Source organism: Haemaphysalis longicornis, unplaced genomic scaffold, assembly GCF_048455015.1.
Source record: "Haemaphysalis longicornis isolate Haplotype H1 unplaced genomic scaffold, Haemaphysalis longicornis Haplotype H1 scaffold_1, whole genome shotgun sequence".
Classification (NCBI taxonomy): Eukaryota; Metazoa; Arthropoda; class Arachnida; order Ixodida; family Ixodidae; genus Haemaphysalis; species Haemaphysalis longicornis.
This window is the reverse complement of record NW_027526203.1, coordinates 465,408,559-465,431,240: the sequence shown is the minus strand read 5'-3', so window position 1 is coordinate 465,431,240 and position 22,682 is coordinate 465,408,559. Positions and strand designations below refer to the sequence as shown.

The 22,682-nt window shown below is 51.1% G+C and overlaps 1 protein-coding gene across 6 annotated transcripts in view; it reads right to left on the bottom strand.

The window, feature by feature from the left end:
* The window catches only part of LOC144156196 (band 3 anion transport protein-like), a 217,898-nt gene that overhangs the window by 85,127 nt on the left and 110,089 nt on the right, over positions 1-22,682 (bottom strand). For all 6 annotated transcript variants that reach the window (XM_077688066.1, XM_077688072.1, XM_077688067.1 and 3 more), the window contains one exon: positions 20,784-20,861. The gene's annotated coding sequence lies outside the window, so the exon portion shown is untranslated. The remainder of the gene's footprint in view (positions 1-20,783; positions 20,862-22,682) is intronic.

Below are 22,682 nucleotides of genomic sequence, written 5' to 3'. Positions count from 1 at the left end.
TGTCCCGGGGCCAGTTAGGAATTTGTTTGCGATCCAAAGCACGCTGAACAAGGCGCGAACGTGTCCAGGCAGAGCTTCAGGTACAGCTGAACTTCCGCGCGAAATGCGACATTTACGAGTACATTCTCCAGCAAGAGCAGTTGTGTCGAGCAGCATGTAGCCAGATGACGTACCACTTCAAGAGGCTGCAACAATAAAGAAACATTGGATTTGCCTGGAAGATACCATCATCAAGAACGTTGATTTAGTTGCCTCCCCATGGTAAGGTACGCTACTACCCGTCCCCCCCTCTTCCCCCGTGCACACTCCCCTCATTGAAGAGTTCGTAACCCTAAGCTAATGTCTGCTTCCTTGCGCAGAGTTCCTCCGTTCCGACAACGAGAAGCCGGAGACCAAACTTAAAAGCTGTAGCATAAAACGAGAGCAGAAAAGGCTGCGGCAAAAAGGCAACTCTCAATCTGGCAGAGTAAGCCCTCATTCCCACAGCCGTTTTTGACCCCGTCACGTCACCGTCTTCCGTCATGGGCGCCGTTTTTCGACCGATTTCTCGCCGAAAACGGTGCGACGGTGACGGGAGGCCGAGCTCTACGTTTCCGCAACGTCAACGTGACGGGATCATGCCCCGCGCTAAACCAGCTAATCAGAAAACAAATTTTTACGGCTAAATTTCGCGAAAAGTGAGCACAAACCATTTTCTTCACTTTTCAGATTAAAAACGCTCAATTCTAGGCTAAACTGATCACTAGGCAGACGACCCTATAATCTGACGGAAAGCTCCCGTGTAGATCCAGTCTGAACACTTCTCCGTTCCGTCAACGTCGCTTTTTGTTGACGTGACGGTGCCGTGACGGAGAAGGTGACGGCTGTGTGAATGAGGGCTAACACTCCGAAGCTCTGTTAACGCACTGGCTCCAATGCCCGCGCGTGGGAGAATTCATGGAGCAAACCACAATGGCGAAAGTTATGCGCACGACACCCCAGAGTGTTTCAACGCCCGTCAAACAAAATACACACAAAACAACCACTGTACGTGGAGAGCGCGGGTTGTAGGTTGCTGTTTTCCTGGTTACAGAGGTACTCTTCACAACACTCCAACGCAACAACTTCGTTACGAGTGTGGCAACAGCGTCGGTGGTGCCCAAAAGGAGCGCCGGTGAAGTGAAAATAAGAGCGCGGTACCGGCGCCGGTTACTGGAGCCTCACCAGCGGCAACGCGCGAGAAGGAAACCTTAATTGAGCGCATGCAGGCGCGCGCAAACCGTAGGAGAAACGACAGTGAGCGACTCCAAAAGGAAAGCAGTTGCTCAAGTGTTCTTCCCCCCATCGACTGAGACAAGCTTAGGTTCTTCAACATTCACCAAACTTCGTATGTTAAAACATTGTACTGGCGTTCTATTTCGCGGCATTGAGAAGTACGCCCGTCGTCGCAGGACGTCCAACCCACGACCACGGGCGCATGAGCAACGCATTAAATTTTAGGCAACGTGGAGGTCGCATAGTGAAGGATTAGATTCTAAAAAAAGTATGTCAAATGTTCTACGCTACAGAACTTGACCATTTATGCATTTATGTCTTTTATGCATTTATGCACAATATGGTTTTTACTGGCCCGAAGTTTTAAGTATCTGTCAGAATTTTATGGCAACAGACATTTTTCTTTCTCTCTTTAAAGGAGCCATGAAGACAAAACGAAAGTTTGTTTTATTCGAAAGATTAGGTGTTTCATAGTACCCCAAGCGCTTTCCCAGAAGCAAACGATGTTTTATTCACTGAGAAATAAGGCAATTTAAGCCAAATTTTTAAATCTCCCGCTAAATTGTACATTTCGTTACGTGAACCATGGGCGTCATGTGAGCCGGTACATGAAACAGATACCTAGTATGTCGACTCCATATAGCACACACACGCGGGAATCAAACAGGAACCGGAACTCGTGCCGAAACAGAGACGGCGGCCATTTTAAAAATACTAGTGAAACCTAGTACACCCGCAGCCCTAGTCATGGAATCGCCTGATCCGGACAACAAAGCTCTCGCCGAGGAGCTCAGGCTTGCATTTAACAACCTCACACCACTTGAACGCTCAATGCTTCTAAGTGCACGAGCGGCAAGAGTTGTGGGATACACGGATGGACCGGAAAGCGACCATTCCGCGATACTCACAACAGACGAACGCCCAGCCGTCGGCACCGCTGCCTCGTCAGCCCCGTCGCGACGGACGAATACAGACTGGTGCGTATGTGCCGTATTTTAATTACGGTTAATAATAGTTCAATTTCAGTAGCAGTATCGCTTATGCCAGTTGGCCGGCCATCGTGTATGGAAATCCGTTCGCGCGAACTCTCTGCTCCGACCAGAAAAGATACGAGCGGCAATGCGTGGTGTGTACGGTTTTTTTTTTTTTTTCCTAAGCTCAGGGCGCTTTGGAGGCGATTTGACGAAGTCGGCGACGAGCGGCGACATGTCCCAGGAGTGAGCTAACGTAAGGGTCCCAGCCGGAATCTCTTCGTCGGAAATGACGCAAGCACACTCGTACTTCGTTTAGCTCCCTTTCTCCTCCGCATGCAAAGTTCACAAAACGTAGCCACTTGCTTCGCTGAGGTCCGTCGTTGGGCAGCGCATGAAAGGAGATCTCTTCACCGGCGGGGATGTCGCACTCCCTCGACGATTTGCCCGTACTACATGGACATTTCAGGACGCAGCAGCGAAATTTCATTGTAAAGTACTCGAACAAACTAAAGTTTTCAGTGGTAACTGGTTGTAAACTGAAAACGAGCTCGTAACGACAGCAGCAAGCCAACACGACTACCATTCCGAAACTTCTGCGACGAGTGGCACTATCTCGTCGCTGCTTGCTGTTCCTTACACCTCGTTTCTATTTTTACCTTTGCTGGTTGGCGATATGACGCCAACTTCCTGTCAAGAGATTAAGATACCAAGCAAGGTTGCGGCTGTGCGTGCTAGAACCGTTCGTTGGCCCCAAACAGCCTCGAACCCGAAAATTCATCTGCGCGACGGCGAGATGTCCAGCTCGGCCAGCGGGTTTCGTACGCATTGGCGCACACGCTTGCGTGTTCGTTCCGAACTTCAACAGCTTACTCCACCGTTCTTAGTGTCATAAAAGGAATGCGCAGTATGTTTCGCGGGCATATAGCTCACTATGCAAGGTGGTAAGCCCCGCTTAACTTGCGTTTGCTTTTGCCGGCCTCCGCCAATCGCAGAGCATTCTAGTATGACACTATAGGTTCTGTTGCGGGAAATAAGCTAGTGGGTCGCATGGTCATTCCCTGTTTTCCTAATTATGTAGCTTATTTGAGCGAAGTTTGCGTCAACAGTTGTGTCAGTATGGTTCTAATGAGGCAATCTTTCGAGTGAACCAAACTTGTGTTTTCTCTTCATGGCTCCTGTAAAGTTTATGGCACGTGCAGCATAATTCGCTTTTTTTTTTATTGCGTGAGGTTTGCAATTCCTTTTGTTACATCCTCCATACTGATAGCAATTTGGCGCGATCTTCTCATATTGCGTTAAGCCAGGTACCAACTCTTCAATGAAGGAAGTCGGGAAGGGGGAAGGGGGGGATCGTGCAGTAACATAGGGAGCGAGCAAAACCTGTTCTCTTTATTGCGGTATCTTCCACAAAAATCCATGGCTTCTTTTTTGTTGCCCCTTGAAGTGGTACTTCATCTGGCTACGTGCTGCTCGCAACACTTGCTCTTGCTGGAAAATGTACAGTCGTCAAAACTGTTAACAACAACAAAACACGAGGTGCCTGCCTACGCACAGAGTGGCAGCTCACGACCGCTACAGCCGCATCTTTGGCGCCTGGTTATCAGCACTCACGACGCTGCTCTACTGCACTCGGGTGCTTCAGCGCATGCGCACAGCCTGGCTTAGCAGCTCGAGCGCTATCGTAAGCTGCCGCTCTGTGCATACGCTGGCACCTCGTTCTTTGTTGTTGTCAACAGTTTTGACGACTGTACTCGTAAAAGTTGTCGCACTTCACGAGGAAGCTCAACTTTACCTGCAGCTCCTCCCGGACAAGTTCAACGCACATACGATTTCTTTCGTCACCCCATAAACTCTTTACAACCGAGAATACTATCCACAATGGATGCGCGGGATCACATAATTTCTAACTGGACGGCCCTGTACGAATCCGGGACATGTAGCAGTCCCGACAGGGACGACGCGAGAGTGGGACGCTGTATAAAAAGTCGGGACAGTCCCGCAAAATCCGGGACGGTTGGTAACCCTTAATGCAGCCTAAAGAAGTGTGGGATGTATGAACGAATAAGCCCGAGAGAGAAAAAAGGGCGATATCAAAGCAAAGCCAAAGCAGAAGCTGACACGGGGACTCGCTGGTGCTGCGTCCCCCAAGGCAGCCTTCGAAACAGCCCCCCCCCCCCCCCCCATTAATCTCCTTACAGCGACTAAAGAAAAAAGAAATCAGCGAGTATACCGACCGACAAAGGCAGAGTAACCTCGGGGAGCCTCCATAGCTGCAGGAACGGCAGCCTGCAGCCCCCCCCCCCCCCCCCCCTTTTTTTTTTTTTTTTGCTGTCTTAGTTCACACTATCATCTCCCAAAAATGGTTCTAGGACACTGCGGCTACTGCGAAGGGAGCGAGAGAGAATGAGCGAGTTAAGTCCCTGCGGAAAGCCGACGCAAAACTCATCGCGAGCAGGGGCGTTCCCCACGAGCCTTGCCGTCGCTGTCCAAGGTTGTGGGAGGCAAGTTCGAGGAAAAAGGAGCAACCGAGCGGTAACGAGCATCGGCCGAAGCGCAGGCAATCTACCGGCTGACAGGCGGCCACCGTAAAGGCAATGCGGCGAAGCGGCATTCACATGTCACTAGCGTTACGCCAGACTACGTGGCTCGAAACCGATCAGAGCGAGCGCCGTATCTCGATTGCGGGCAACGGACCGCCTTTTTGTTGCCTTCTGCCGCGAGCGTAAGAGGAGCCGGCCCACACGGCACGAATGCCGTGCTCGCGTACACCGAGTACGAAGCTGGGCGCACATGCGTGCGACGGTCGAACCCTGTTTGACCGGAAATTGAGCCTGCTTGGAATACACGTCTCTACCGGGGTCACACCAGGCACGTACTTGATGGCGAACAGACTGCCGCAAATGGGGGATTGTCGCTCATTCTATCACAGCTAGGGATCGGATAAAGAGAAGGTGTGCTTTCACAAACACAACTGCGTTAATTGTGCAACTTATTGGCAGTGGGGCTGGGGTTACTTTTTTTTTTTTTTATGGCGCCCGTTTCAAAGTTCCAATTGGGACTTGATGCGCCGTACCCAGACCTGCGCTTCGATGTGCCGCTGTATTCGTTTTGAAATATTTGTACCAAGTGAATGGACTTCTTTTTTTGTTCTGTTCACCACTTATTTAAATTTCTGAATACCGTCCTCACGGGTGTTACGGACGTTCAAAGAAGTCTCACATAAGCACCTGCTTCTGCTATTCACCCGAACAGTCCACATGCTTTCCCTCGCGCAGTAGCACCTGTTCACAAACCAGCTGAGATGAGAGCTACTCGCAAGGATCTTGGAAATTGAAAAGTGTGAGGACGATGTTTATGCAAGTGCCAGAACAAGGTTTGAGCACGTTCAAAACAAAATAGCGCGGAACATATTGCCAGGAGAACTCAAGAGTCGGATATGTTGCTAGAATATTGAACAAAGCGAGCCCGAATTACCACAAAGCGCGACTGCCTTTTTTTTAACCCGCATGAAAGTGTCGCAATGAAGATTGAGAGCAAATTTAAGGAACACTGCACCTGTCGGTTGCCCGATTATTACGAACAAAAATGGATAAATGAACACGCGCAAATGAATCTGGGCTTGCTTGAATTAACAGTTTAGCGGATTAACGGCCTTCTTACTAAACTAATATGTTTCAGTCAGTTAGGCTGAACCATTTTATTTATAGTCCTAACATCGCCAAATCAGCAGCATCGCAGGGAACAGTGCACGGCCGTTTATTGCTCTTAGTGTAACCAGAGTCTTTCAATGAAGGACTCTGGTGTAACTTAATCACGTTCGAGCTAACGCTATCTCTTCAAAGCGCCTCTTTGCCCGTGATTGTGTCATGTGCAAGGAAATCACTAGACCATAACCGCCCTGCTGTCAGATCTGGCAAAGCCGTCGGAGTGGTGCCGTCTGCGGAAGGCAAAAACAACGCAAAAAAAATTTGACCGCGTATCTGCTCCCTTCGATGCAAGTGTCGACAAAAGACGATAATCTTTCGTGGACATTTGCCAAGTAAATACCTCCCTTCGCTTTCCTGCTAACCTCTTATGCTGTTCCTCTTCCGTAGCGCTCCTCCCAAGGTAAACACGCTACAGGTTTGCTCAAGTCAATTTAAATTTACCGCGTTCCACGGCTCCACGCGGGTGACTCGATGCCAGCACTGCCGTACGGCGGAGACCCGCGTGAAACGAGGCGCCCTACTTCAACGTTTATAGAATCACGTTGCCCCCATCCACGTGCGTTCCAAGCAGAACGTGGAACCTATCTAGTGGAACCTTTCGTAACTGTAGCCGCTTCATTTCTTAAGATGCCGCCAGAAGCCATAGTGGCGCGGGCGACAGCAGGCAACAGAGTGATTTTTTTTTCCGCGGTGGATGTAGTATTTCATTTCGCAAAAATCAAGCATAGGTAATTTTTTTATAAAGGAACACTGTAAATATCCCTTATGTATTGATTTTCTGCCTTATATTTGCGTAATGTCTTGTTCTTGTTCAACAATGTTTACAAGTATGAATATTGACTAACGGACTTAGACGTTTACATTTGGCTGTGGGTATATAAAACTATTGCGCAGCTATAGTTTCACTTTGGCCGGGTGGCTGAATCCAGTCAGACAGACAGACAGACAGACAGAGCAAAATTTCTGCGTTTAAGTAACCCGAGAAAGACTATCGTCTTTAAAATACCAGCACGTACGATATTTGTCCCTTCTAGATGTTTCCATTAAGGTAAAGTAAACAGCCCAGCAATTGGAACCGTTTCATCGGTAAAGTATTAAACGTTTTCTTTTTTTTTTTTTTTGGTTTAGCTTGGAACAGCAACGCAGGATATGTATAACCAGTAAAGCATTAAAAAATCTTGGTGTAATGTAACGCAGCTTGAAACTAACAAAAAAGATAGTGAACTTGGCACGTGCAATACTGACTGTAATTATGCCACCCCTAGAGTGCGCTTCAGTAGTATGGCACCCCAGAACGGGAACAGTGACTACAACGCTAGAATCCGTTCAAAACAACACAGTGCCCGTCTTGTGAATTTCTTCTGCGTCCCTCGTCGTTTTTTCGTGCTGCTACACTTCAAAATTCCTACGCACCAACTCGCCCAACTTTCAATTCTGTTACAAATCTGCGCGGTTTATTCCGTCATCTATACTCTCATGAAAACGCATCATGTCTTAAAGTTTAACCCTTTTCCCGCTTGGCAAGCGCAGACAATGTTCCTGCCTATCATTATTTCACAGCTTATGCCGCAGTGATCCTCCATTCTCCCGAAACTATACATTCAACTGGCTCCGTAGACTTCCACACGCACCAATCATGCGCGTATTGTAAGACCTTTATCTGCTCGTTCCAAGAAATAACTGTAAACCCGTGCTCTGACAGTAGCCGATTGGAATTCAATGCCCGCCAGCCTTGTCGCCCACGCATGGCAATCGCCTTTCCAGTCGGCAGTACTCGCTTTCGTTGAAGCCCACAAACTACACCCACTGTTATGCATTACCATTGTATAAACAAAGTAGTGCTCTTTCCAGGTTACATATTTTTCTGTGTTGCCATTGCATAATTTTTTGATGGCCGACTGATGCTCTTGTTATCCCAACACATATGCTTAGCTCTAAGCTCTGGCATATGATTATGGCATAAATCCCTCTTATGTAATTTGGGCCCGTAAGCAAGCTAAATAATATTTGAGTGTTTTTATATTTAACTCTTTGTACTCTACTTATGTGCTGCCTAAGATGATCGGCCACAAAATTTTTAAAAATGGAAAAGAGGAGCGCATAGCGCCATTTATTTATGGCAGGAACACATACAGTGAACCATATCAGCTGTACACCAATACGGGCGTTTTACCTCCATGTAGTTGGCGACGTTAAAACGGTCATTGTTTTGTGAACGAGGAGGTTTTAGCGCACATCCAATCCACGCAGACGACTCCTGAATTTATACGGACCAGGCTGTTAGCATCATGCACCGGCTTTAAGGTTAGCACCAAGAAGCCTGGCACAAGGCTTGCTTGTAAGGGACCGGGAATCTCGCTCGTATTTTGTGGACCATAGTTACCGTGCCGGCACGGCTTCTGCGCACGCTATTACAACCCCTATGGGGGCGAAACGGTATTTTCTAGAATTACGCAACGTAACAAAGAAGGCTCAATCGGATACACTTTGCTCGCAGCAAGTGTCCCAGAAATAAAACAAACGTGTCGTTTCAACATCTACGCCGAGCTTAAAAAAGATTCCCTGCTGCCTCGAACGCGCTGGTGCCACTAAAAGCAAACTGACCTATCTCAGCGGGCGTGGATTGCCAGCCGACTTCTTCACTCTGCCCGAACACTAGATGGGCACGCAAGCCGAGCCAACACGCATTTATAGCATTAAGCAGCGCCGACTTCCCGCGCTTCCCACAGGAAGGGGTGATGATGCATGCGTCAGAGTGGCAAGAACAAGATTGCTCGATTGATTGCAGGGTTTAACGCGCCGACGCAACGCGGGCGATGGGGCGCGCCGCAGCTCCGGATTAATTTCGACCACCTGGGGGTCTTTAACGTGCGCCGAAATCTCGCACACACACGGGCGTTTTCGCCTCCATCAGAAAAGCGGCCGGGAATCGAACCCGCGACCTCGTGCTCAACGCCTTGGCCACTGAGCCTCCGCTAAGGCGGGTGACAAGAACAAGAGAACCACATCGCAAAGCACACATTGAAGAAGGTTTGCACGATATGCAGTCTGACTTTGCAAAAACATACATCTAAGTGAACTCTGCGGCAGAAGCGCAGAAAAACGTCAGCTGAACGAAAATAGACCGCACTAAGAGCGAGTCCGGGATGCCTCCGAGTCCGGGATGCCTCTCCCGGGCTCGCGCTCAGTGCTGTCTATTTTCGGCGGGCAAATGCGGTAATATCTACAAGCCGAAACGTTCGGGCAGCCAGTTGGGCTAGTTGGCATCGAGATAGTAGGACCTGATTACTCGCGTAACAGGACACGGACATAAAAAGAAACAACACGAGCGAGGTCCCGAGTTCCTTCTTTACGTCCGTGTCCTCTTACGCCCATGTGTTACTCAGCTGAAGTCACGCAAACGCTCTTCGCAGCGTCCCGCTCATTGCCCCGAAGCCACGACTGCATTACAACTCGCCGCCAACATTTGCTGTGATGCAAGGCGAGTGGGACTGAGCCGCGGGATGTCAAGTTTGACAGGTAGGCGGCCCCAAGCAGCGAAGACGCCGTTGTGTTCAGCTCACTTGCACGGACGCAAAGGCCGCAGACGACCGTGAATGGCTTAGCGGGGGGCCGAACAGGATTGCCCGGGAAATCTCATTTGATACATAACCCGAGCGAGGTAAATTTCTTTTGATACATAACCCGTGAGCTTCTTTCGTTTTCAGCTCGGCAACACGCTTATTGAAAAAGGCACTCTTTATGAAAACGAAATTACGCACGTTTGTTTTTCCTCAAACAAACAAAAAACAAAAATAACGCAGCTAGCTTAGCAAGCTTTTCGCTTTATTGCTAATTGAAGCCGCTTTGAATAGAGAGGGGGGGGGAGGGAGAGGGACACCAAAAGCAATATGGCTCGAGCTCGGGTTGAAGCAAAAGTTGCTTGGGGAATGTGGTTATAAGCGCCTCGCACACAGTCGTAGGTGTTGAGGGCAAGCGCGTCGAGGTGGCTGCAGTACACAGCGTGTCAAGCGGTCCGTGGAAGAAAAAATGCGATTGTCCATCTGTGCTCGTGTGCTCCTCAACCTTCGTCCGTGCCTTTTGAACGTGCACATCTCGCGATCACAATCAGGATGGATACTAGATTCAAATAAGGGCAGTGAAGAAAAAACACCAGCATGCGAACACCGTGAAGGTAGGCCCGGTTCACGCTTCCTGGCTTTGAACGCGCACAAAAATTCCGAGCCGAAATCATGAAACCAGCTGTAAAAGAAAAAAAATTGCAAGCACCGTGGACGAGGCTGCCTCATACGTGCGCATACTTTCACTAGGTTGTGTCAGGAAAGACTCCAGTGACATTTGTGTTCGATGGGTTAACTCCTTGCAATGCAACTTTTTCCACCGGTAAAGCGCAACGAACGCGCCGACTTTCTGAAAATAAATCTTCATCAGAGTGGTTTCTTGGGCGAGTTGGTCATTCATCGTGTAAGTAAGCGCAAAATGAACACTTCGTTCGTCCTTGTTCATTTTGCGCTTACTTACACGATAAATCTTCATGCACAGCTTATTTTCTCGTGAAAGAACAAACATGGAAAGCGTGAACCCGTAACCCTCAGCCGCGGAGCAGGGGAAATCTACGCAACACTGTTGACAGCGCGAGCCTATAATTATCCAGTACGAAGGCGTTTTGGGTTCGAGCCCCACTGTAGCGCCCGGAGACGGAACGGCGGACTTCTCACACTGGACGCTCGGATTTCGAGGTGGGCCTGAAAGAACGCGGCGCGCGACTCCCTTCGACAGCAGCGGATGCTGCAAGGCTGCGACATTTAGGCAGAGCAGACCAAGCGGCGACGTGCCAGAAAAAAGGCGAATGCGCTAAATTAACACCTGTAATGCCGATTTCTCGGAACCACAGGCAGGCCTAGTTCCAAGCGAAGGCCACGACAAGAAGCTCCCAGCCCGTGAACGAAGGCTTCAAACTGGGCGCTTATCTTGATGCCCCGTTTCGAGAACACGCCAGCCAGTGTGTGAATACGTGGAGGCGTCACAACAACGCGCACGGCCTTGGCGAGTTTAACGAGGAGCGGAAAAATAAACTCAAATAGTGAAGGCCAGAACGAGAAAACCCTGTCGCCCTTAACAACCATCCACGCGCGAGATCTCTGCGGGAAGCCACGCCTGGCCGTGCGAAACGTTCCTACAAATCAGCGAACTTTACGAGCTTTCAATTTTACGATAGGACTGCTACAGCGCGTGATGCTCCTTAAGTCCTGATGGCCCGATGCCGTCTTATGGAGGTCCCGCCGACCATCTTCGCTGGTAGAGTCAGTCCATTCTCCTCGGCCTCACGCGGATAGGCCAAGCAGGTACGCTTCTTACGAATACTCTCAATCATTTTCCCTCTATTTCGAAAGTACTTGGCCCCAGTGAATACCATTGAGGGAAAATTAAAATCCCGCGCTTCAATGCTATGGGGCCAAATGAGCGGCAGTTGCAAAACCAGAAACTTCCGGTACATTCCACCGGTCCGAAAATTACGCAGCGGGCAGGAACCGCGGAACGAGGGGGGAGCACAGTGCAGTTTCCGCTGGCGCCGTGCGAGCCGCGAACGCCCTTAGCTTGTCTCCGCTGCTTATCAACGCAGACGAGCCCTCCTCTTTCTTTCTGGCTCGGCATAGGGCATCATTTAGCTCAGGAGGATTCAGAATCACGGCTTTTGAGGACATGCCCATCCAGTACCCTCGCACAAAATAATTTCTCGGAATGCAGCGGATGCAGCTCCGTAATCCTGCGGTTTCCTCGTTGAGGTTCGGCAGGAGCGCTGTAAAACGGTTCATCGTCGCGGCTGGAGCAGTGGTGGCTTCGTCCCCAATCTCCCACTCCCTCCCAACGCCCGAACACGTTAGGGGGAGGAAGCTCGGCGTACGCACAGCACCCCCCCCCCCCCAAAAAAAAAAAAAAAAAAAAAAGCCCCGTACGCCAATGCGTGCATGATACAGGTGACTGCAATGAAAGTCAAGATACCCGAGGTTAACGAGAGTTTATTCACGATAAACGAATGCAAAAATTACGACCGCCTGACACACACATCCGCGGCACAGAGAGCTTCGATGTCCAGTAAATTAAAAAAATATATTGCCCCGAAAATTAGTGCCGTGGTGAAGATGACCTCGAAACTTTAGCTGGTCAGTTCGAGACCCTTGAAGTTGTCATCGGCAATGTCTCGTTGCCGTACATGGGCCGGAAGATTGCCGGATAATAACGACAAGGTCTTGCGCTTGCCGTTGTGCGAAGCCTTCAGCTGCGTACCTCACGTACCTCTAGCTCGACCTGCCAGCTGTGGACGACGCGAAGACTAGCGCGCGGCAGACTGGCGGTCGTCATGCGGGCGCGCTGGAGCAGTTGGAACTGGAGTCGGACCCGGAAGACGCCTGGGGCTTGGTGAAGATGAAATCGCAGCATCGCCCTGTTACGGGAGCGTCGGAATCCGCTCCGGGCTCGCTGGCGTGTCTCGGACTGGACCGGCTGCTGTCGGCGCGCTGCTGTTGGCGTTGTTGGGGCGCCATGTTGGGCCACGCTGGCCCGTCGGGCCCGGCTCGAGCCCCTTCTCGAACGCCGGCCGTGAACCCCGGTAGACGCAGTGGCGTCCTGTCCAGCAGTGGCTTCACGGCCGCCGTCCGCGGGCTCCGCTCGACTGCCGCGGTGCAGAGCGCCCTGGAGTGGCGGCAGTGAGCGGCTGTGCTCGCCTGGGGCTGCCTGGCTCAAACGGCGGCGGGCGAAGACGCTCAGCTCGCTTTCAACGAGCACGCTAGTGAGGCACAAGACGTGGCTGCTGCTGGGCCGGCCTAGACTTGAACTGTGCCCTCCGCCATCCATTTGAACTGGGAGCTTGTTGATACAGCACTCGTTGCTTGCCGTGGAGGAGATAAAACGGCGTTCGCAGAACGGCCCAGCTGCGCATGCGTGGCTCACAACGCAGACCCGGGTGCAGGCGCACCAGGAGGGAGCTCGCAGCACGTGCGTCCACGAGCGTTTGTGTGCCTGGGCGCAGGTATGGTGGGAAAGAGCTCCGAGCTTCGTCGTGGACGCGCGCGAATGGCCAATACTTGCATCAACAATAAACAATGGTCGCACAGCACGTGCCACTGGCGCCTCCTGGTCCGGACGCCTTTATCGTCTGCTTCTGTGCCACCGACTATAAGGTGGCTTTAAGCACTGTTGCGTTTTCTGCTGCAACTGGGCCCAGTCTGGAGGCTCGGAGCAGATCTTGCGTGTGACGGAGGTTGTCACCCGTCAAGCGGGTGCTCTTCCGCTGCTCTGCAGACCACGGCGGGTGAGAGAAAGAAGGGGAAGGGATCTTGTTCCCATGGAGTATCATACAATAACAACTAGAGAGGAATCTGGCGCTGCGACCGCACGCTTCAATGGGCGTGATGGGTAGTTCTGGATTCGGTTTGGTGCTCGATGGCTTGCGGAAGTTACTATGGATTGCAGGCAGTTTCGTTGTCGTTTTGGACTTGCATGAACGCGTTTGTTTGCCTACGCGGGGTGTTGGAAGAAGCGATCAAAAATGCGTTTCTCCTTGAACTCCATGCCACGCGCACTGACGCCGCCCTGAGTGGAATGTTTTATAACCAGAGTTGCGAATTGGGTCAGTTATCAATTCATTGCCGGCACAGCGAGCACGAAAACACAAATGACGGCGCCCTGTGCGGCGAAGTTGTCTTGGAATTAGGAGTTGCGGCGCTGCTCATTCGGCAGAGCAATGTATTGTCGAAGCTGACGACGGTTGCGAATCGCTTGGAACAGCCACACCTTCCGTGCGAACGCCGGCTACTACGGCGTAGACCAGCAGTACCGGCGGCTGATAGGAACGCAGCTTGATGAATGTCACTAATACAGGCAAGAATAACTTCTCCAAAGGTAATCACGTTCCTTTCTTCTTCTTCTTCTTTTTTATGAGCACAAAACTTTTCTCTTCCTATTAAAAACCACCAGCGCCGAAACTTTTACAAGTAGTTTTTAAAGAAATCCGCGTCCTGCTGTAGTTGGCGGCAAATGGCAAACCTGCTCCACAAACCTCCTCCACTCCGCGTCTGCTTTTTATTTAAACGCGCCATTTTATTTCGTACAAAACTGGTTTTTCGTCACTAACTTTCTTGTTCGCCATGTAATTTGTAAACGGAGAAGCGGGCAATAACAGCTTTTTTGTCAAAAAACACCATCTGCGCAGGCAGAGGCCCATTTCGATCCTACGCAATCCGGTTCCAGAACTACCCATCATTCCCATTAAAGCGTAAGCACCGCTGCCATGTTCGCGTTGACACTAGGGCCAGTTTCCCCTCTAGTTATTATTGTATGAAACTCAATGCTTGTTTCCCCTGCCATCTTTATGGCCGACATGGCGGCCCCTTCGAACTATTGTGCCCATTTTGATCACTGCCGCGCTATGCATGCAATAGAAACATTCCAAAAGTCGTTCCTGCTTCTGTTTCTTCTAGATCTGAAGATCGCTGTGTCACTCGCATGCCAGTTCGCAGCACCCCCCCCCCCCCCCCCCCCCCTTTTTTTTTTTTGTCCGCTACACGTTGCGGGGAGCGCAAGCACTGGAGTACATAAGCGGGAGAGTGATGGCCCAATCGATTTTGTTTTGTTTTGTCATTGAAAAGAATCATCATAGTAGCTTCGCTCGGCGTCGGTTTATTGCTACCTTTCCCGACAATCATGATGAAGTGGCTTTGAAAGCCTAGGGCCGAATCCTCCAAAAAAAGAGGCGTCGTTTTGAAGCGACGCGTTAGCGGCATGCAAATGCATGTATTCTTGGGTTGGGGCGCCGCTTTGAGGGGCCAAGCAAAGCGACGCACAAAACGACAGCGGGCAGTGAGCGTCGCTTTGCTGCGCACGACTGAACGGCTGCGAGTGAACTTGAACACTTTCGCTTCTTCCGATGGATCGTATATCCGGGTACTTAGACGGGATGCGACATTTCGAAATCCCGCGACATAAGCCTCCCGGTACCGCTGCAAAAACGACCGCGGCGACTAAAACACGCGGAGACCAATCGCTGTAGTCGCTTCGCATGAGGGGCGACGAAAGCGACGGAAATCTCTCACGCCTGTTGCTCGCACCGCAAGTGGGAACAGACCTTTAGCCGCTGAGCTACCGCGGCGGGCCCGTCGAGAAAATTGTTAGGACGGGTAACAAAATGGCTGCTCCTTTACAGAACTCGTATAATGTTCCGCTCGGGTAACTGCAACAAAGAATCAACTAGGACACACCGTGGCGGTTGTATTAAAATAGAGCCTAGTGGGGAAGGGTTGGAAAGTTCGCATGCACAAAACGGCACAGCGACGTCGCCAAAGGTTCTGAGCTGAATTAGCGACAATGTTGAAGGACCAATGGCGACTTATCCGGAAGGGCGTTCACGGGCCCTATTTATTTAGCACAAACGCAGCAACGTGGGTACAACAAGGAAGGTAGTCGGTTGCTGTAAACACTTAAGGCAGAGGAAATTATGCCAACGGCGACTGCCATCTGGTTGCTCGTGATCAGTGTGAGTATTTGAGGCGCTGAACAAATGTGAACGCTCTACAGCGCTCAGAATGGCCGTCCCACCAAAATGGAGGCCCAAGACATTACCGAAGCCCTTCTCTCTGGCCTCACATCTGGGCACCAACGTCAAACGTGAATCTGACAAACCAACCAAGTGCAGCTTCCTTTCCTTTTCTGTCCAACAGGGAACTGCACAGGCCTGCAATATGAACCGCCGCAGCTGTCTATTTCGCCCAACAGCAGGTGAAAAGGCATATGACAGTGCGCACTTAATCTAAAAACGACAAGTCTCACTGCGATAAGTAGTAGTGTTTTTACCGCCATAAAAGTAACAAAGCCTATACCGCGCCGCGTAACGATTTTAAACACGCAGACTGTAACACACACCCTTGGGTCAGGTACCTTGGCATTTGCGCGAAATATCCTGCAGCATCGATGGCGGGGAAATTCTTCACGAAGGCGCGGCGGGTCCGGCAGGAATCATCTCACGCGGCCGCAATCGGCGGGAAAAAGCCATCGGAACGGCGCCGCTGACGACGCGCCCATTGACGGCAGATCAAGGTGTCGAGAAGCAAGTCGGCAAGAATGTCGGCACCGTATAGCGCCAGACGTTACTTGACAGAGTGAGCACCGCGGCGGGGGGTCGCCGCCAGCAGCTGTCGCCGACAACAGTGCAGCCCGCGAACAATAAGGGCGCCGCGGCTGCAGCCGAGAGGCGCTCCGGGTTGGGTGTGCATGTGTGTAGCACTGTTGCCGATGCGCACAGGTATATAGCAGCCGGCACGAAGCGAAGAGGCCAGCCCTTTATTTTTATAGCGACGATCGCGTGCGCTCGGCTCTCCAGCTTGCATTACCTACACGAAAGCCCACACTTCCGACGGCGACGCATGAGCGATTGTTTAGGCGATGCTGAAATTCATGTCAGCAGTATGCGGTCCCACGATGGAAGTGTACCGCGTAGAATGAACTCATTGTCGTATAATGAACCTCATTATCGTTGTTTTACCACGCGGAGTTTCTTGCCAAATCGTCCGCGGAGTATTTAAAAGTCGCTGACGCACTGCATAAATAGTTATAACTGGACGAGCACTCGTCCAGTTACACGGGACGAGTGCTCGTCCTGTGTAAGTGTCTCTTCCATGCATGTCGAAGTCGTATCACCACTAGCCAAAATTTCTGCGTTGAATAGCTGAAAATCAATCCGGAATTGAAAGTGTCGAAAAGCGTATTTCAAGGGCAATTCGAAAGGACAATAGGATTAATTATTACGTTTTACCACATTCCTCGACTCGTTTCACTATACGGGGAGAGTATATTTTCTGCATTTCTCATGCGCCAGTCCAGGCGCAGCCCGCATCAAAGCTTACGCGCTGTCCGCTCAGGCAGAAAAAAAAAAAGTCGAACTTTCCGCGGAGCACAGCGACAATCAGATACGCACGTAAAATCCGACGGATACCAAAGATTCACGTGACGCGATGGCTTAGCTTGTAGCGTGTCCTTCGAAACTACCAAAGAATATGGCCTGTGCGAGCAAATGCTGGATGATGGAAGCCTCAGGGAAACGGCCGCTTTCGTGACCCGCTTTCGTGACCCCGGGAACTGGCAAAACGCCAGTTCCCTCCCAGCAACCCTGCTTCGTGCACGCAATTGTCAAGCTATGGCGCCTGTATACCCCACAGGCCTAGATTTGTTTTCGTTAATCGAACCAGATAGCCCCGAATTTCCAGAACTTTATGCCGCCCTTTGAACGGCTTTAAAAGGTTTCGCAGCATTCAACAGGCGTACGAAACCCTTGGCGCAAAGCAGCAGCAGCCATCCCCAGTGCAGCTAACGAGCCGCTCTCGATCTGGATTGGCGTGCTGCAGTTGGCCGGCCAAGCAAAGACATCCTCCCTGTTCGTTTCCCTGCAAGGCCAACCGCTCGGCTCGCGAAAACAAATCGATGCGTCTGCAGGCGGAGAACGCTACGGGAACAAGAAATAATGCCATTACGGCGCTCACTGCAGCTCGATTGGCCGCAGACGCACCAGAGAAGCAGCAAAATACTTGCGCAACCGCAAACCGCGCTCTCGACGCCGCTCCCCTCTCTTGCACCCTCCGCAACAAACGATGCCGAGCACAATACGATTGCCGTTTCCATACGTGCGGCTTCACGTCGGCAGACGGCATAATAATTCTGCTCTCCTGAATTAGCCGTCTAATCAGTGAGCGAGAGCTAGGTTTTACTCGCGTTCAGTTCTGTGGCACGCCCCTACTGACGGATAGGGTGCGTGTCCGGACGCAAATTTGATGTTTTCACGACGATGAGCAGCGCCAGTTTTGCTTCTTGTTTTCTCGGCTGTAAACACAATTCACCGGTGGTGTCAGAAAAAAAAAGAAAAACAAATCAACGCGAAAGACGGTTTATACTTTTGATTTGCTGTGCTACAAGAATATCGTATAGATCACGCGAAGCTGCTCCTTCATCGTCTTCTTCATCACCATCGTCATTATCACCATCTTCTTCATCTTCATTTTCATCTTCATATTTTCATCCTCATCTTTTCATCTTCATGTTTTCATCTTTTTCTCCATCTTCATCTTTTTCTTCGTCTCCTTCTTCACCATCGTCTTCTTCACCAGCTTCATCCTCATCATCGTCACTTTCAACTTCATCTTCTTCATCGTCATCTTCTTCTCCTCCTGAAGTTAATAGTTCTGCATATTATCACTTAAGAGTTATGTATTTATTATACATATTCACTCGAAAAATCATATGCAGAAGGTCGAGGTGCAATCTCAGCCCCCCTCCCCTCTTCGACCTAATTTCTGGCTGCGCCCCTGCTTCGCCGTCTTGTTTGCACCCCGCAAAGACACGCTCCGTTTGGCCGCCGCGTGGGGGCGTTATCGGCAGGGTCGCATACGAACGCTGTCTGTTTTTTTTTTTTTAATCTACTTGGCATTGTACGTGCTACACCGCTACTCGGCGTTCGCTAAGAACTATTTAGACTGGTGCTGGGGTTTCGCAATGCACGCAGAAATAGCCGCACATTAGGGCATTCGAACTGCACTCCTGCAACGTGCCCCTTCTAAACGGAACCTGCATGCGACCCTCCTCCGACGACGATACTAACGGCGCCCTGAGAAGCTACAACACACACAGTGCCCTACAAGTTTCGAGAGATGCGCGAGACAGTTTCTGGCTCGCGCCAGCCCTCCCCCACAGCGGGAATCTATCACGCGATGCGTCGCCCACTGTGCCGGTAGTGCCGGCGCGCTCGCGACCGGACGACACTGGCGGAATGTTTGCGCTGGGCTCCCGGAGGCAGAAAAAGCAGAGACGAGGCAGCAGGTTGGCGAATAATGGCGACGTGCGTCCTTGACGGCTACCCAGCTTTGAGGGGGGGAAAAAAGAGAAGCGAACCCAAAGGTGGCCATCCTTCTGTCGTTGCTTTCCTATTACGACGTCCTTTCCGAACGAATGTGCCGCCGGTGGGAAGCGTGCTCGGAAACGCAATGCGCTCGCGCGCGTCTCCCGTAGCCGAAGCGCAATCGTCAGATGCACCGATGCACCTCTCTCTAGCTGGCTGGCTAGCTGGCTCTCTCTCGACGGCATTCGCGGGAAGAGCATGCGCTCCGGAAGGAAAAAAGAAGAACAAAAAAAAAAAAGCAACCTTAGAAGAAAACAGGCCCCACAAGCGAGAGCCTGTCCTCCGGTGGTGGGGAGGGGGAAAGGCGGCGCTATGGGCGCCCAATTAAAAAGCGTGACTTCAGCTGAGCATTAGTCAAGCACGGATGCCTTAATGAAGGAGACTCTGGCTTGCACGGGGCTTTCTTCGTGCAGCCGCCGAAAGCGCCGAGCACGCGATTCTCCACCAGCGTGCATGTGTCTCCTGGAGCGGGGAACACAATAAAAAAGAAAGCGCCTCGTTTGCGTCGTCTAGCGCGGCAAAATAGTGCATTTGCGCTGAGTGCGGAGCGTGACGAAATATGCAGACGCAAATATGAGATCAGAGTGCGATGCAAGTTACCTGCAACCCAGATGCCGCCTTTGCTGGTTGGCGTGATTTGCGAGAGACTTTCAGACTAGCTCGACTAAATTAATTAACTTTTCTTTACTGTTAGTACGGGGCTCGTTAATATGACAAAAAAAAACAGACAGGCAATAACAAAAACGCCGAGGTTTTTGAGGGCCTACTTTGAGTAGAGGCTGCTGTAATCAAGGAGTTTCGCGATTTTTTTTAATGGGCTAGGGCTAGTTTTATTTACTACCTGCCTCCATTTGCATAATATAAACACGGAAGCTTCGAGAATTTAAACATTGATGCATTTACGTGCATAAAATGCCATCCGCAGCGCCCAACCACATCTATTTTGCGTGTGCCTGCGTGGACACTTTTAGCCCTCTCTAGCAAAACTGATTAATTTTGGTTGATTTGATATTATGGTTTAACGCGCCGACGCTACACGGCGATGAGGCGCACCGTAGTGGAGGGCTCCGGATTAATTTCGGCCATCTTGGGGATCTTTAACGTGCGCCGAAATCTCGAACACACGGGCGTTTTCGATTTCAGCCTCCATCAGAAAAGCGGCAGCTGTGGCCGGGAATCGAACCTGCGTCCTTGGGCTCAGCACTCTAGAAAAAATTAACACGCGTGCCCGTACGGTGGGGATGAACCAACTGGGCACCACGGGTCGGTGCCGCAGCACTAAAAAAATATACAGTGCAAATCCCCCCTCGACAACCTTCGCAAACCTACAAAGTTTCTATCTAAACCATGCGCAGAACGCGTCAGCTTAGCTTAGCCGAGTGCAAGAGAGGTCGGCTGACGGGAGGTTAGTTTCAAGGCGCACTGCTCTTGGGAGAACGATGGCGACATAACCAAAGCATACGCCTTCGCAAAAACAAACGAGGCAAGCAGATAGGTCATTCAACGGGGTGGGAAGACACTAGCGAAACAAAAACGGCGTTTGAAAACAACTCCTCCTAAAGCAAACAGCCCCAGAAGCAAACGCACTTCGCTCAAAAGAAAAAGAAAAGAGCAGCGGTCAGACAGTTCTTTTTTTCGAGATCGAAGGTCGTTGGCTTCAGAAGCGCCGTCCGCAGATTTACTCCGCGTAGATGTCATCGCGCACTGCGAGACGTTGACTCCAGAAAAACCAGAGCAACGAAAAAAAAAAAAAAAAAAAAAACGAAAAACGCTTTTCGCAATTTAGGTCCGTTTAGCGCGTGATGGCGTTTTCTGCTTCATCGTAACACTCTGAGCGCTCAAATGGTTTCACTAAGCGCTTACGTCACCCTGTATTAAAATGCGAATAGAACGAAGCGACAGCCTCACCTTTCACGAGATTGTCCCAGTCCCCAGTCGTTGCTTGCCTTTCGTTATTCGTCCCCGGTTCACTCGGAGGGTCCTCGGCTGAAAGTACAGAAAACACACAAAAGCGTTAACACGCACTGCCGGCTCCTTGAACGGCAACGGCAAAGGGAACAGTGAGCATGAAACGCGCCAGGGCTGTATTTTCTCCGACGCCGGCGTTACTTCAACAACGCCCTGGGGCATTTCTAGCAACGAATCCCGTCGCGCCTATTCGCTCGCGCATGCAGTGGACAAGGCACCCATTTTCCAACATACAGCATCGCCCAAGCTGGGTGCAGTCCCGTCCGCCCAGACTGTGTTGCGTAACACCTCCGTCCAGCACGCGAATAAAACGAGTTATATTTGCATAAAGTGAAAACAGTTTTCATAAATGAAAAAAAAAAAATAGACGCAAGAAAGGAGAGACGCCTCGAGAGAGAGAGAGAGACGCCTCGAGAGAGAGAGAGAGAGAGAGAGAGAGAGAGAGAGAGAGAGAGAGAGAGAGAGAGAGAGAGAGAGAGAGAGAGAGAGAGAGAGGGGGGGGGGGGGGGGGGGTGAAGGGCCACAGCCAGGTGACATATGACTAAATAAGCCTGCCGCGTTTCCGTCGGTGAGAGTAGCACGCACTTAAGTCACCCGTACAAAGAGAAATTGAGCACTGGAAGAGGGAAAGGCACAGAATGGAAGGCAGGGTTCGCGAAGGACTTGCGCAACGGACGGCGCGCTCGTCGCCGACTGGGCGCGCGCGCGCCGACCCATCGCGAAGGGTGCCGAAGGCGCATCTCCCCGGAGTGCAGCCGGAAAGCGTTCGCGACCAGTGGTGCGCGTGCAGGCGCGCCAGATCAGCCGCGGCTGGTCACTGCGCGCGTACCGGGAAAACAGCGCGCCTCCTCGCCGGATTTCCCCATCAGCGGTATTTGCTCAACACGCCGCCGCACGCGCTTCACCGGCGTTCGGCACGGGCCGCGCTTCGACGAACGTCCGCGGCTCGGGCAAACGAGTCGAGACTCGCAAGGATTGCGTTGCGCGCGCGGAGCAGATCGAGGCGCCCAAGTGCGCCTCCCGACTCTAAAATCTATTCGGCGCCGCTCTGCGCCGTCATCGATAGGAAGTCTTGTAATTTGACCCTCCGAAACTGACTGCGGATAATTAATGCTTTTGCTTCAGAGTTCACACTGATCAGAACGTTGTCTAGGGAGCGCAATCCGGAGAGTAACGACGACTGCAAGACGCGACAACCTTGCGCACCGTGCCGGTTAACACCTAACCTGAAACGAACCCCTCCCCCCTCACCCACACGCACACACACACACACACACGAAACAACTTTTCAACTCACATATTGTCACGTAGCCAAGGACGAAGCAGTTGTTTGGAAAAGAAACAAGTTTATTGGAGCGAACTTGTGCTCCCCTAACAACTGAAAAGAATACAGAGGCGGCGAAGCAGTGGTCAACAAAGTGACGTACGTGCGTCGGCGAGCGTCGCAGAATCGAATGCCCCGGCGTCCGCACTGCAGGCTTTTTATCTTTCGGCACGCGTGGTTCTCGAAACGTCGATTCGCATCGAGAACATAGTAGATCCAAGAAGATTATTCTGGGCTGTTCATGTTAGATCGGAATGCTCTCCCTATCACAACAGATAACACATGCGGCACAGAAAGAAATAATGGAACACGCGCTTCCCTTGGCGCAGAGATAACACAGACCGGCGCAGCCGGGCGGTAAAAGCAAAACACAAATAAACAAACCCAATGTATGGTTCGCGGCATTACCCCCCCTCTAAGAGTGCATCGACCCGATGCTAACATAAGCGACAGTCCGAACAAATGAAAATAAAAGTTCGTCATCGTCCGTAGAAAGGTTTTAAGCGAACCACGTG